Raw genomic sequence first — 14389 nt, forward strand, 5'->3', positions numbered from 1 at the left:
GTGCTAAGCCTATCTGGGTGTGAATTGGTAACTAAGGTGGGGATCCAGGTGGGGCCAATGAAGGGAGGGGCTAACTCCAGAGCCAAGAGTAAGAGCTTAAGTTCTGGTCACTCAGATGACGTTTGATGATGGTTAAAGAGTGCATCAAAAGGGAAGACAGAGTTATTTGCTTAGGAGTCTCACTGTTGGTGGTGTGATGATGTGGAGATTCTGGGCAGGTGTAGTTAAGAGCCTTCATGCTTGCTGGGATGTTCAGACTTGGTTGAACTCTGGTAACTATGAACTGGGATTTGAATCAGACAAGGTTTGTCTGTTAATGCCTGTAATTTGTTTCTATTTGCTCTGAAGTTCATGGTGCTGGCTTTTCCCTCTGAACTAAGTGAATGGTATTTGTATGCTGGATTAAAGTAAGATTGTCTAACCCCTTAACATTGCTTTCCTTAGTAAAGCAGATCAAAAGAACCTAGGCTTGCAGTGTTTTGTGAGCTGATTGTTGCTGGTTTTACACACCCGAAGCAGCTGCTAGCCAGATTGTCTTATCTCTGTACTTCCCTCCAACTCTGTCTCTGTTATTGTCTTCTGCATTTTCTTTCTTTGTGTCTCTCTTACACCATATGATTCTATGGCACTAGCCTCTTTGATTCCCTCACAAGATACTTCATCTCCCAACTCTTTGCCTTTTTACTGGCTGCTTCATCTGTCTGAAATTCTCTTCTTCATAGTTTGCACCTTCTGATTAACCTGACTTCCTTCAAGTCTCAACTAAAGTCCCATCATCTTTAAGAGGCTCTTCTTGATTGCCATTAATGTTAATATCTCCCTTGCAAGATTCTTTTCATTTTATCCTGAATATTTCTTCTTTAGCCATAGTTATTCATAGGTTGCCACCCTCACCCCGCATTAGATTAATTCCATGAGGAGGAGGAACTGGTATTTTCCCCTTCATTTCCTTTTAGCCCCTCAGTGCTTAGGAGTGATTAAGGAGTTCTGAAGCACCTCCTTACAACCCCAGTAACTCTCTTTCTCCCACTCCCTTCCCTTGAGCCAAGAGTATATTTCAGTTCCATGATTGCAAACAGCCTCATGTTTTCCCTTTACCCCTCTGTTAACCCTATTAACCTTCCCAGATCTAAGGGCAGAGAGTGATGAAGAATGGCAGAGAATTTGAGTCACCTTCTCCCACCTGAGAAAAGGGAGGAGGGGGGAGGGATATAAGCTAAACCAAGACCCCACTGGCAATGTCCCTGGCTCCTGGGCACATTGTAGGCCACCTAGAAGACCTAGAAGTATCACCCAGGTTCAGTGCATCCTGCTCACCATCCCCTCCACCAGCAGCTGTAGGTGAAAGTGAGATGGGTCAAGACAATACCAGATAAGAAACCAGCTTTTAACAAATTAATGATGAAGAGCTGATTCTCTGTGTAAAGTAATTTGGAAATGTATTCAACAAGATTGGAGTCACTGATTGGCAATGGGTTTGTTTCAAGTTTCAAATTGGTAAACTTTTGTATCAAATATGTCAAGCAGCTTTTCATAACTTAGATGTTATTAGGGCATGAAATGAGAGATACTAAAAAGACAAGGGAAATATTATTTCCCTGCTAACGCCATCTTATAATGTTTTATAACTGCCATTTAGAAGACTGGGCATTTTCCCCTTGGCCTATAGTTATGAGGAAGTTGCCACTAAAACAACTTGGCTATCATTTTTAAAAATTGTAAGATTGTTTGGTATTGTATTAATGCTGAAACCTAAAACTGGTAACTGATTACTTTGAATGGGGGGGGCAAGGAGGGGATGGAAGTGAAAGCCTTATCCATATTGTTTCTCCCCATTCTGAACAGACCTCAGGGCTAGTCAAAAGATACAGCCCACAGCAGCTCTAAGGGTAGATGGGGTGAATAGGGAGCCCCTTCTCAGGGTTCACTGTTTACCCCCTTATTTTGTAACCTGCCAAAAGTGTTTGTTTGGGTTATGGAGTTACTAAACAATGAACTTGGCTTGCTGAGATATAGAAATGATCTCTGACTGGCTTTTACACCAGGACAAATTTTAATTTGAAATGTAAGTCCTGGTGAATTTTTCCCCAAGCTGTGGTTAGTGAAACTTGCCATTTCAGGTAAAAGCCTTTGGGACATTGAGTTGTCTGATGGATCATAATAATCTACCAATAATCAATAGTCAATGATCTATCATCTGAAAGAAATGTCACAAGCTACTAACAGAGAGAAGGTGAGCCAGGTGGAGGTCTGCATCTGGAAAAGCTAAGAGGACAATTTAACCTCAGTCAAATGTGGAATCCTCCTGGTCAGTTCCTCCATTGTGTTCCTTTGAAATTCTGGCTATCTCAGATCCACCTAGCTATTCTTCAGTCTGGCTATGAGGTGGAATTGGTGAATCATGACCCTGCTTTGCCGCTTCAAGCAAATTTCTATTATCAGAACAAATGGTCACTACAAGATATAAGCACAATGCAAGTGTGTAGGATTGTGTTGGTTTGAACTGAATTTGTAGTCATTCCATATCCCAAACAACTGAAATTTTATCAGAAACATGTTTGGTTTGGGGAAAAGAGTTTTAGTACAATCAATTTTCTTAGAGGGATGTAACCTATTTGGCCTAGTCATTACTTAAGTATCCTCCCAAGTCTTTTGTTATAATTGGAGTTAAAGTGAGTCTCTGGAAAATTCTTTTGTTTCACTATTGAAACTGGGGGTGGAAAACTTCTTTTATTATTATTTATTTATTTAATATTTTAGTTTTCAACATTAATTTTCACAAGATTTTGAGTTACAAATTTTCTCCCCATTTCTATCCTCCCCCCACTCCAAGATGGCATGTATTCTGATTGCCTTATTCCCTAGTCAGCCCTCCTTTCTGTTACCTCACTTCCCCACCCCCATCCCCTTTCCCCTTACTTTCTTGTTGGGCAGGATAGATTTCTATACCCCATTCCCCATACATCTTATTTCTCAATTGCATGCAAAAACAATTTTTCCTTTTGAGCATTTGATTTTATAACTTTGAGTTCCAAATTTTCTCCCCTTTCCCTTCCCAACCACCTTCCCTAAGAAGGCAAGCAATTCAACATAGGCCACACATGTATCATTATATAAAACACTTCCACAATACTCATGTTGTGAAAGATGAACTATATTTCCCTTCACCCCATCCTGTCCCTCTTTATTCAATTTCCCTTGACCCTATCCCTTTTCAAAACTGTTTGCTTTTGACTACCTCCTCCCCTGATCTGCCCTCCCTTCTATAATCTCCCCTTTTTAATCCCCTTCCCCCTACTTTCCTGTGGTGTAAGATACCCAATTGAGTGTGTATGTTATTCCCTCCTCAAGTCGAATCCGATGAGAGCAAGATTCACTCATTCCCCCTCACCTGCCCCCTCTTCCCTTCCAAAAGAACTGCTTTTTCTAGCCACTTTTATGTGAGATAATTTAGGGGGTGGAAAACTTCTACCTGCAAAAGTGTACATACTTCTCAATAGCATCTGATCCTCCTAAAGGAATTGGAATAGGAGTGGAAGTTTGGGAAAGTGACAAAATCAAATCATCCTGTATGTCAAATGTGAATGATTCTGATGGGGCTCTTGCTTTCTTTCTTTGTTTTCCCCCATTCTGACATCACTTTTAAATCTCCCTGTATTTGGGCCCTATATATTAAACTTGTGATGTTTTTGTCTTCTAGATTAGAGGCCATTCACTTACAGTTGGTAGCAAGCAGTGAGTACTGGCCTGTGTCCCTTCATTGTCCCATGGAAGCAGCCTATGCTCAGTTTCAGTCAATCTCCATTCCCGGGATGCCCTTGAGGAAGGGGCCACTCTATGGCTCTATGGCCCTTGCCGGCAGGAAGACATTTCAGAAGCCAAGACCTTCACCACTTGCCCCAAAAGATGTTGGGCCCCATTTTTGAGGAGGTGTTCAATTAAGCTAGGTTAGATTCGGATTCAGATTCGCACTGGCAATAAGACACACTCCCAACAGAATAAAGTTTTTATTGAAAGACAGGGGAAATACTCTATCCTCACCCACATTAATCCACAATTTCTAACAAACACAGTGACGGAAACAAAGACACAGACAACATAGATTCATCACCTCTTGGGGGCACTCCAGCACTTGATCCTCTCAAAGCTGAGGTAATCCCAGTTTACACAGCTCCGTCAAGGCCCCAAAAGGGAAGGTAGTCCCAGGCAAAGCATTCTCCCCATGAGCGAGATCCCAATTTGTCTGTCCCACGTGGTGACTTTTATAGTGTCCTGAACAAGGAAGTTTTTCCTGCCAGACAGAGGAGCCACTCCATCCCCCTCATTCCTAAGAATTGGCTATTCAGGAATGTTTCTCCAGTGGGAGTGGAGTTATTTTCTCTCCTTTTTCTTAGGAGTTTCCTATTTTTTGTTCAGGGCCTATCAGTCTCCAAGCGGGAAAGTCTAAAGGTCTGCAAGGAGGCAGGGAGCTTGACACATACATGCTGGGCTTACACTGTAATATGGAGGATCTTCTGTAAGGATTTATCATTCAGGAGAGAATGATGGGCCAATGAGACCTGGACCCCTTAAAGGAAAAGACCATGTCTTTGAATGCAACCCAGACCCTGAATCTTCCCAAACATTTCATCACCCCAGGTCCCTGGCATTCACCTGAGGTATCTGGCCCATCCCAGTCTATCTAGATACTCAATAATCCTTTCAACTGTGCTTTCACACAAAAATGGGGCCCAACATCTTTTGGGGCAAGTGGTGAAGGTCTTGGCTTCTGAAACTCCTTACTGCTGGCAAGGGCCATAGAGCCATAGAGTGGCCCCTACCTCAAGGGCATCCCAGGAATGGAGATTGACTGGAACTGAGCATAGGCTGCTTCCATAGGACAATGAAGGGACATAGGCCAGTACTCACTGTTTGCTACCAACTGTAAGTGAATTGCCTCTAGTCTAGAATACAAAAATATTACAATATTTACAGTATTACATTCTCTGACAACTTAACTCCTCTCTTTGTCTACACCTGGACCACCCCAGACAGTTTACCACTCCTTAATCCCATCCAGATCTTCACACTGTCTTTTCTTATATATAAGTACCAATCTTACCCTCATAAAATTGGGTGGATTCTTAGAATCTCTCCCACTTCTATTGGCCTCACAATAAAGCAGATTTATTATATTAGGAATCTTACCTGTCTAACTGATGCTAAAATAAAACCTCGCTACTCTGAATGAAAGAAGGCTTGAGTATTTGAACTTTTTCAAGGCTGACCTTTGTACCCTTGCATTTTAGGGTACCCAGCATCCCAAACTGAAACATATCTATCTACACAAACATATGTACATATATACAGATGTATATCTATGCACGCATACATATATATATGCAAATAAACATACACTATATCTATAGCTCTGTATATCTATATCTCTATATACATATGTATTTATTAATATCACATGGCATGCTAAAAACTAAATTTTTTTTTTGTGGAAGAGAAATTTTCAAAGAAAGAAAAAGGAGAAGGAGGAGGAGGAAGATAGAAGAAGTCAAGGAAGGAAGGAGGGAAAGGAAGGAAGGAAGGGGGGAGGGAAGGAGGGAAAGAAGAAAAGAAGGAAGAAAGTAAAAAAAGGGAGGGAAGGAGGAAGGGAAGGAGTGAAAACTAAAGGAAATAAGGAAGGATGGTTGGAGGAATGGACAGATGGATGGAAAAAGAAGTGGAATGTTAACCATACTTGTTATAGATGATAAGTAGAAATATAGTAATCAATACAGGGAGCAAAAGCAAAAATCCATACCTAAAAGCAAACTTAATAGATAAATCCTAAACAACAGCTATGTCAGAGAGTAAATCATATAAGCATTGAATAATTAATTATATGAAAGACAAATATAATAATAGGACATACTAAACTTTCTTTGATAGATCTAAATCATTCCGTTGGGGGAAAAATCTTGCTTAAAATTGCAATTGAAAAGAGGATGAATGAATCCAATGAACTGAATAGGTTACTTTTAAAATAGCAAAAATGAAATCCTTCACCAAACATAAAAAAATCACATAAAAAACCTTGAAAATTAGGATAGAATGGGATAAATTGAAAATTCAGATGACTGTGGAAATTCCAAACAAAGGTAAAACTAGTTTTGAGGACTAAAAATAATAATTGTTTAGTTAAATTTAATAGAAAAGGAATTAAATAAATTAAATTAAAATAATTAAAAGAAAAAAAAACAAGCATGAAATAAAAATATTGTTTAGTATTGACTACATAGTTGTAGGTTTAAAAAACTGAGAATTCCAAATAGAGAGTTATCAACAAAAATATGCAATATCAGAATTAACATAGTAAAAATATTATGTATTCCAATATCCAAAAAATAAAATACAATTTGATCTAAAAGAATGACTAATTACAAGGTGTGGGGGGAGGTGGTAGAAGGCCCAGATAGATTTATAGCCAAATTATGTAATATTTTAAAATATGAAATACTACCATACATGGCAGATAGATATATTATACAAAATTGATAGAAACAGATAGATGATACAAACATAATTATATACATGACTACATTCATAAATAAGAGATAATCAAGGGATATTCAATATGTAATAGATATCTTTCATTTATTCAATTGTGTCTATAAGTACACATCAACTGTATATGTATACATGTATCTGTGCAATACGTACCTATGCAGAGCGATGTGTACATAGGATCATCTGTGAATATCATAGTTTGAGTAAAATTATGGCTACATATAGATAGATAATAAGTATATTATAACAACATAGTTGATGTGTAGATAGGTGGATATGTGACAGAGAGAGACAGACAGAGAGAGAGAGAGACAGAGACAGAGAGAGAGATGCACAGAGAGAGAGAGAGAGACAGAGAGAGAGAGAGAGAGAGAGAGAGAGAGAGAGAGAGAGAGAGAGAGAGACATAGAGAGAGACAGAGAGACACACAGAGACAGACAGAGAGAGAGAGAGAGAGAGAGAGAGAGAGAGAGAGAGAGAGAGAGAGAGAGAGAGACTGACTGACTTTAATATTAAGGTTTACGAAGTACTTTATCCACAAAATAGTGAAAAGAATCCTTTAAATTTCCCAGCCTGGAACCAAAACCCATGGATTCACCCTAGCAGTGTGTCTTATAATTGATATTTCTTTTTAAACATATTTTGTAATATCAAATATATAATGGAAAAAACTAAAATATATTATAATATGCTTTTTCAACGTTCTTTCTTAAAACCACCCATCCTTCTTATTTGACTATAATCACATTTCATGTGGTTATGTCGGGTACAGGGCTAAAATCATTGGTTTAGTCTTCCATCAAAGATTATTCTGCCACAGTTCTTCTAAATGTTTTAGAAAATTATCTATTTTAGACTTTCATCTACAGTCTGCCACACCTCATTTAGAGATGGATATTGGTCTGTTAAGGTTAGAGAGGTTAATGTATTTTCAGTGGGAAAGTGGGAAAGCATTATGTACAAATCATATCATAGAAAGTTAAAGAACATGATTTCCATCGGATTTACAGAATGAAATGTTGCATTTTTACAAGAATTAATTATACTTGACTTTAATTTCCAGTATTAGATTTAGAGGGATTGCCAAAGTCCTACATGCATCTAAAGTTGGAAGAAATTTAAATGCAAATCAAGTTTTAGGATTTTGGTCGCACTGCAAGGGCTGCACTCATGATGTCTTATTACAATGGACCTTTGGGGCAAATACATTATGAAGATATCTATATCTGTGCATTCAAATTATAAAACTAATTTTGCCATATATCCAAAGGAGTACATAAAGCCCATTCAAAAATTTGGTATGTAAGGATTTGAGTAATGAACACATCTTACAAAAAAGAAAATAACTTATGCCTATAAATCTTTTAAAAATACAATTAGATATTATTATCGAAGAATTTGAGTTGATACTAATGGAGATGGTTTTTGTACCTTCTAGGCATCCACCTCACTCTTTAATTATTAACTCATATTCATTATTTCTGCGATATTCAGAATATTCACTGCAGACAGTCAGAGATGAATGTTTTATAGCATAAGATACAAATTTTGAGGTGAGTTTTCTGGAAGTTAGACTTATGTAACCTTTCTACAATGGGAAGCTTTCACTGCTAATGCTTTGCTTTGAAAATCCCATCTAGAATTGGTCATAACCACAGATATTCTAGGTTTTTTTTTAACAGTTCCAGAAGTCTCATACTTCTGAACATTCCCAAACCCCTACAATTCAACTGAATTCACATGACTTTAGACTTTAAACATTTGAAAGGATCTCAGAAGCCCAACATGCAACTTAACAAGAAGTCTCTCCATGATGTACCTAAGAACAGTATATCCTGATGTGTAATCATATAGCCTTGGTGACAAAGACACTCTGGGGTTTCTCACGACATCTTTGAGGAGCCCATTCTGGAGAAAATTCCATTTGTAAGAAAATGTTTTGTTTTGTTTTTCCATTGGTATCTTAAATCTAAATTTGTCTTTTTGGAATCCTGGGCTTATAATAGTCCCTGGCACCTGGTAAGTACTTAATGAATGAAGAATTATTGATTATTACCTACTTATTTCTAGTACCTATGTCTCTTTTAAATCAACTCAATGTCATTTTTTTCGTTGCAATATAGGTTTCCACATCACTACTTTTTAAAGCAGGAAAACAAAAAGCATGTTTTTGAAATACATCTAGGACACTGATTATTTCAAATAATAAATCCCTTGAAGCACTTAAATCTACTTCAATTCACAGGATATTATTTGAACTAATAATCATGTACAATATGGTAATCAGTTTTGTCACAATGGAAACATACAATATGAATTAAAATAATGCAGTCATTTCAGGGGATATAGTTGGATGAACTTTTCATTTCCAATACCTAAATCTTTCATACAGTCCTTCTTTATAAAAGCTTCTGACTTCTTTGTTTATAGAGGGAAAGTTAAAAAAAAAATTCTCCTTTCCAGCATGAAGTCCTGCAGTGTTGATACTGCTTTTGACTTTTCACAGACAAACCTGAACTGTTTGGGCTAAAACTTGCATGGCCAGTGAGATCTAGAAAGATCTCGGCCCAAGGTGATGCGCTTCTTTAATAGGAAGGGTAATGCTCAGGGGATAGGCGGACTTGTCTCGATTCCAATATAATGGGCCTGGTTTTATTTTATATAGTAACTGGTGGAGGGAAACAAGAAAAATGGGCCGGAGACCATGAGTAATTATTCACCTGTGCTTCCATGGACCTTCAGAAACTACTTGAAAAGATATGAAAAAAGTTAGTGGAAATAGAAATGCAGGCAGCTCAAGTGAGAAATTGTCTAGCTCTTAAATCTTTTAGAGATCTTCTCTCAAATAAAAGTCATATAAAGTGTTCAAAGGCAGATATTTTCTCCAGCTTGAATTCTTTGGAGACTGATAAAAATGCCCACCTCTTCACAAAATTATAACTGCCTACCCAGTGCATCACTTAGCTTGCAACGAATACAATAAATGGGGACAGGATGACTCAGGGGAATTGCTAATGGTGATGATACCAAGCATCTCCCTCGAATACCATCTAACTTTGTAGTGACTAAATGTTATTATGACATGAATTCTGTGCATTGCTCTGATCTGAATGAATTATTAGTTTCCACCTAATTCCCAAGGGAGAGAGCTTTACATCATAAAGCCATATCTGTTCATTAAACCCCAATGCCCTTTATTAAGGAGAGCTCATGAAGCAAAGGTTAATCCCCTCCTTCACTTTTCCTTTGTTGAGTGGGACACCTTGGTTTCTTAACTTAAGCTTATACCCTAAATATAGAATTTTTTTTGTACCTCTTCTTCTTTGAAAAAAAAACTTGGTAATGGGCTTAGAACTCAATGGAATTCTATTCAGCCAGTATTCATTGAGCACCTGCTATGTTCCAAACACTGGACTAAGATATAAGGATCCAAGGTGTGTGTGTGTGTGTGTGTGTGTGTGTGTGTGAACATCCTCACAATCAAACACCTTTTATTTTATTGTATGAGACATAGAGCTTGTCATAAAATCCCTGTGCTTTAATTTCCTCATCTGTAATCTGAAGGATTTGGACTTGATGGTTTTAAGATCCTTTTAAGCTATTAATCTGTGTTCCAATGATGCTGTGGTTTGCCTTAGCTTTTCAGTGAAGGAAGGGAAGTTATTAGAATCTAGAATCACTCCTTGGGAAGTGGCATTAGGAATCAAACATATGCTAAAAACTCACCTGCTTGACTGCAAGTCAGGGACTCATTGTGTGTGTCGTAATGCTCATTCTTAATATGCTTCCACAAACCATGCCCTACCACAAGGGTAAATGTCTCTGCTAATCCACCTGCATACAAATCTGCCAGGATCTGCAGAAAATAAGGTTCATTCACTCTCAATAATTTATACTCTCTCAGGTCCTACACCTTCATGTTCCTGCCTAACCACATTCTCTCTTCAACTCACCAATATTTACACCAAGGAGTCATCCAATCATGTGGGGACTCAGGATATCATTAATGATCATACTCATTGAACCAGCAAAATGATGAGTCTTTGTGTACACCAACCCATATAAAACCCAATTTGTATTCACTACTAAACTTCACAAGAACATATGTATATGTATGTGTGTATACATATACACATATACAGATATATAACTGTGTATGTTTATATACATATAAATTTATTTATGCAATGTATATATTCATATAATAGATAAATATTAAATATTAATTTGTAAATATATAATATAGAGAATATCTATAGACAATATATGTATTTGTATGCTTGCACACTCTGTGCTTCAGTGCTCCATTGAACCCACAAGGGAAGTATGGAATATTTTAAATTTTTGAGGGACACACAGCAGTACTAGACATCTGTAGGATACCATAGAACTGCTGGCTTATGATAGTTCAATATCAGTATTTGATCAAGCTGGATTAATTTCAATAAGATTCTCACATGTTTGTGATATGTTTTTGACTACTTGAATATTTGGCTGCATGAGTAGCTGTTCAAACATTCTTTAGCCACTTCATATCTTTGCAAAGCTAGGATTTGGAAGTTGTTATGAGGTTCTTTTTTATAAGAAAAAATACAAAGATCACTTAAAAGTCATCTTAGAAAATGAAAATAGGATAGTGGTATCCAATCTGGTTTTAAAATATCTGAAGCTTTGAGGCATACATCCCATTAATAAATAATTATGGTTATTTAAAAATATTTTTCAAAGTTTCTATCATTTTTAAATGGTTACTAAGTCATTATGACATGAATCTTTATGAAGCTGTTAGCACTTTACTCAAAAAGAAATTTGAACTATTAGACATATCTTTCATTCAGGAGGCACGATGAAAGTTTTATTGAGAGACTAAGGACAAGATGAAGGGAGAAACTTTGGCAAACTCTTCCCCAAGATGCTCTTCTAAGCTGCTCCAATTTCACTCATCTCATCAGGATTTGTAACCTGAAAGTCAACCTTGACTCTTTCTTCTCTCACACACTCTTGTCTAAATAATTAGCAAACTCCGTTAATGCCTATTATATTTATCATATTTGTCCTCTACTTTCTTTATCACAAAGTCTCAATTCTAGTTCCACATGTCATCACCTTTTATCTGGATTCTACCAACGTATTCATAATTCATCACTATGATTCAAATTTATCTCCTCTTTAATATAACTTCTATATCAGATTAAATTGGATATTCCAAAACTTCACATTTTACTATATTACTGCCTTTTTAATGTCCTAAATGTTTTCCTATTGCTCTAGAGTAAAATTCAAAATCATCAGTCTAGAACTTGGACCTTCCATAATCTTGGTCCCACTTTCCATTCTTATCTTACTTTATATTGCGCCTCTTCATATTCTCTCCACCATAATCAAACTGCCCTGTTATCTCTCTCCTACGTACCACAATTTATCACTCAACTGTTTTCCTTTTCTCATGTTACCCCAAAACACTAGAATGTATTTCCTTTTCATCTGTCTTTTGTATATTCCATAATTCTTTCAAAAGACAGCTTAAGCTCTATGTTTTAGCCTCCCGGTTGTTAACACTATTTCAAATTATCTTTTATTATTTTGCCTGCATTTTATAAGTAAATATCTGTGTACAGTTTGCATCCTGCCCCCAAACATACCAGAAGTATGTTAGCTCATTGATATGTTTTAATATTACATTCCACATAGTATATTATTTAGATTTATTAAACCAATTAAATTATTTAAATTTTAAAAATATTTATTTTTTGTATTTGTTTCAACAGCATTTCCCAATCCATATACCCCCCTCTATCACCTTATAATAAGTTGAGCAGTGACTATATCGGCCAGCACTTCCTGAAAACCAGGTGCAGGATTATGCTAGTAAATGTTTAACAACCAGCTCTTTAAAAAAGGTACACGTGAGATATTTTAAGTTTAATCTTCATTATTAACATTTTCTCCATAATTTGTTAAGTCTAGGCAGTCAACCAAACCATAAAACAAGCCCTAATTTGTATGTGGCAGGTCTACATCCTCACATTGAACATTTAACACTTGGTGCTTACAAACTCGTACAAGCCAACTGGTACCTCTAAGGAGTTTGGAAGTTGTCTAGTCTCTCCCATTAGAGCAACTCCCACAAATTTGTGTTCCTACAATTTTAGGAGATCCCCAGCTCCTTAGTTTTTACAAAGACATGGGGATTTCAAGGGGCAGTTAGGTGGCACAGCGGTTTAATAGCTGGACATTGGACTCAGGAAGACTCATCTTCCTGAGTTCAAATCTGGCCACAAACACTTAGAAACTGTGTGACACTGGGAAAATCATTTAACCCTGTTTGCCTTAGTTTCCTCATCTGTAAAATGAACTGGAGAAGGAAACAGGAAATCATTGCAGTATATTTGTGGGAAGAATGGACATAACTGAAAACAACTAAAGAACATATGTTTCAAAGGCATACCAATAATCAACATGCATATATATTGTCTCTGAACCTGGAGACATAATCCCCTTATACAGCTTCAATATCTAGGGAGAAGATGGAGATGGGACTCAGTTTCTATTATTATCTTCAGTGTTCCACAGGCATGGTTCCTCTCTTCTTCAGCATCATGGAGATGGTGCAGTCTATTTCTTCTTTGGGGTTGGTTAGCCATTACACTTTAATTGTATTCTTTTAATTTTTATTTGTAATGTTATAGTCATTGTGTATATAATTATATTGGTTCTGCATATTTTACTCTGTATCACTTTATACATTTTCCCATGCATCTTTGAAAATCTTTATATTAATCATTTCTGACTGTGCAATAATATTTGCAAAGCACAATATGTTTGATCATTCTCAGTAGAGTCAGTTTGTTGGTGCAGCACAGAGAATGTTAATTTTGTGTTCAAAGATCTGAGTTTAAATCCAACCTCAGACATTTACTAGTTCTATGACCCTAAGGAAGTTATTTAAGCTTTCTGTGCTTCCATTCTGCCATTTTCAAAATAAGAAGAAAATGATATCACCTACTTGCCAGAGGTGTTTTGATAATGAAATTAGATTATATATGCAGAATGTTCTGCTATACTTAAATCCCTGCATAAATGCCTGGCTATTAGATGTTATAAACAATTACTTTATTTTAGCTCTTTGTGATCATAAAAAGATATAAATATAACTGTAGAAAGATATAGATTTATAACTAGGTAGATATAGCTTATATAAATATATGAATGTCCCCTTCAATAGATATCTGGGTGTGAGATCTCTGAGTTAAAGCATATAGATATTTTAGTCACTTATTTTTAATGTAATTTTAAATTTCTTAAGAGAACATTTTACCATCATCATTTTATCAAAAGTGTATTGTTTTACCTAACTTCCCACAAACCAACCAGCATTGACTATTTCCATCTTTTTGTGGGGGGGGGGGTGGAATTAGCTGAGTGTGAAATGAAATCTGACATTTATTATCAGTTTCATTGTTTTTATTCTAGGCTATTTGGAGCAATACTCCATTCAGCCTTAATACTTCACCATTTTTTGGCAAATTCTTCATTCATATCATTTGATCCACTGGGAACATTTATTGATGTTAAGCATTTTGTTAATTCCTTACATATCTTGGATATGATATCTATCAGAGATGTTTGGTACCAAGTAGTTTCTTTCTAAAAATGACATGCTCTATTCATATGGTAGCTGATTTTATGTAAAATCTCTTTAAATGGTCTATTTATATTTTTTGTTGATTTATTCATTCACTCATGCTTCTAAACCTTATTTCATTCAGAAATCTCCAAATAGAACTTAAAAGATTCCTTATAGGCTTTTCACTACATGGAAATGAAGTTAGTCTAGACCTGATTTCTG

The sequence above is a fragment of the Trichosurus vulpecula genome, chromosome 3 (assembly GCF_011100635.1).
Source record: "Trichosurus vulpecula isolate mTriVul1 chromosome 3, mTriVul1.pri, whole genome shotgun sequence".
NCBI lineage: Eukaryota > Metazoa > Chordata > Mammalia > Diprotodontia > Phalangeridae > Trichosurus > Trichosurus vulpecula.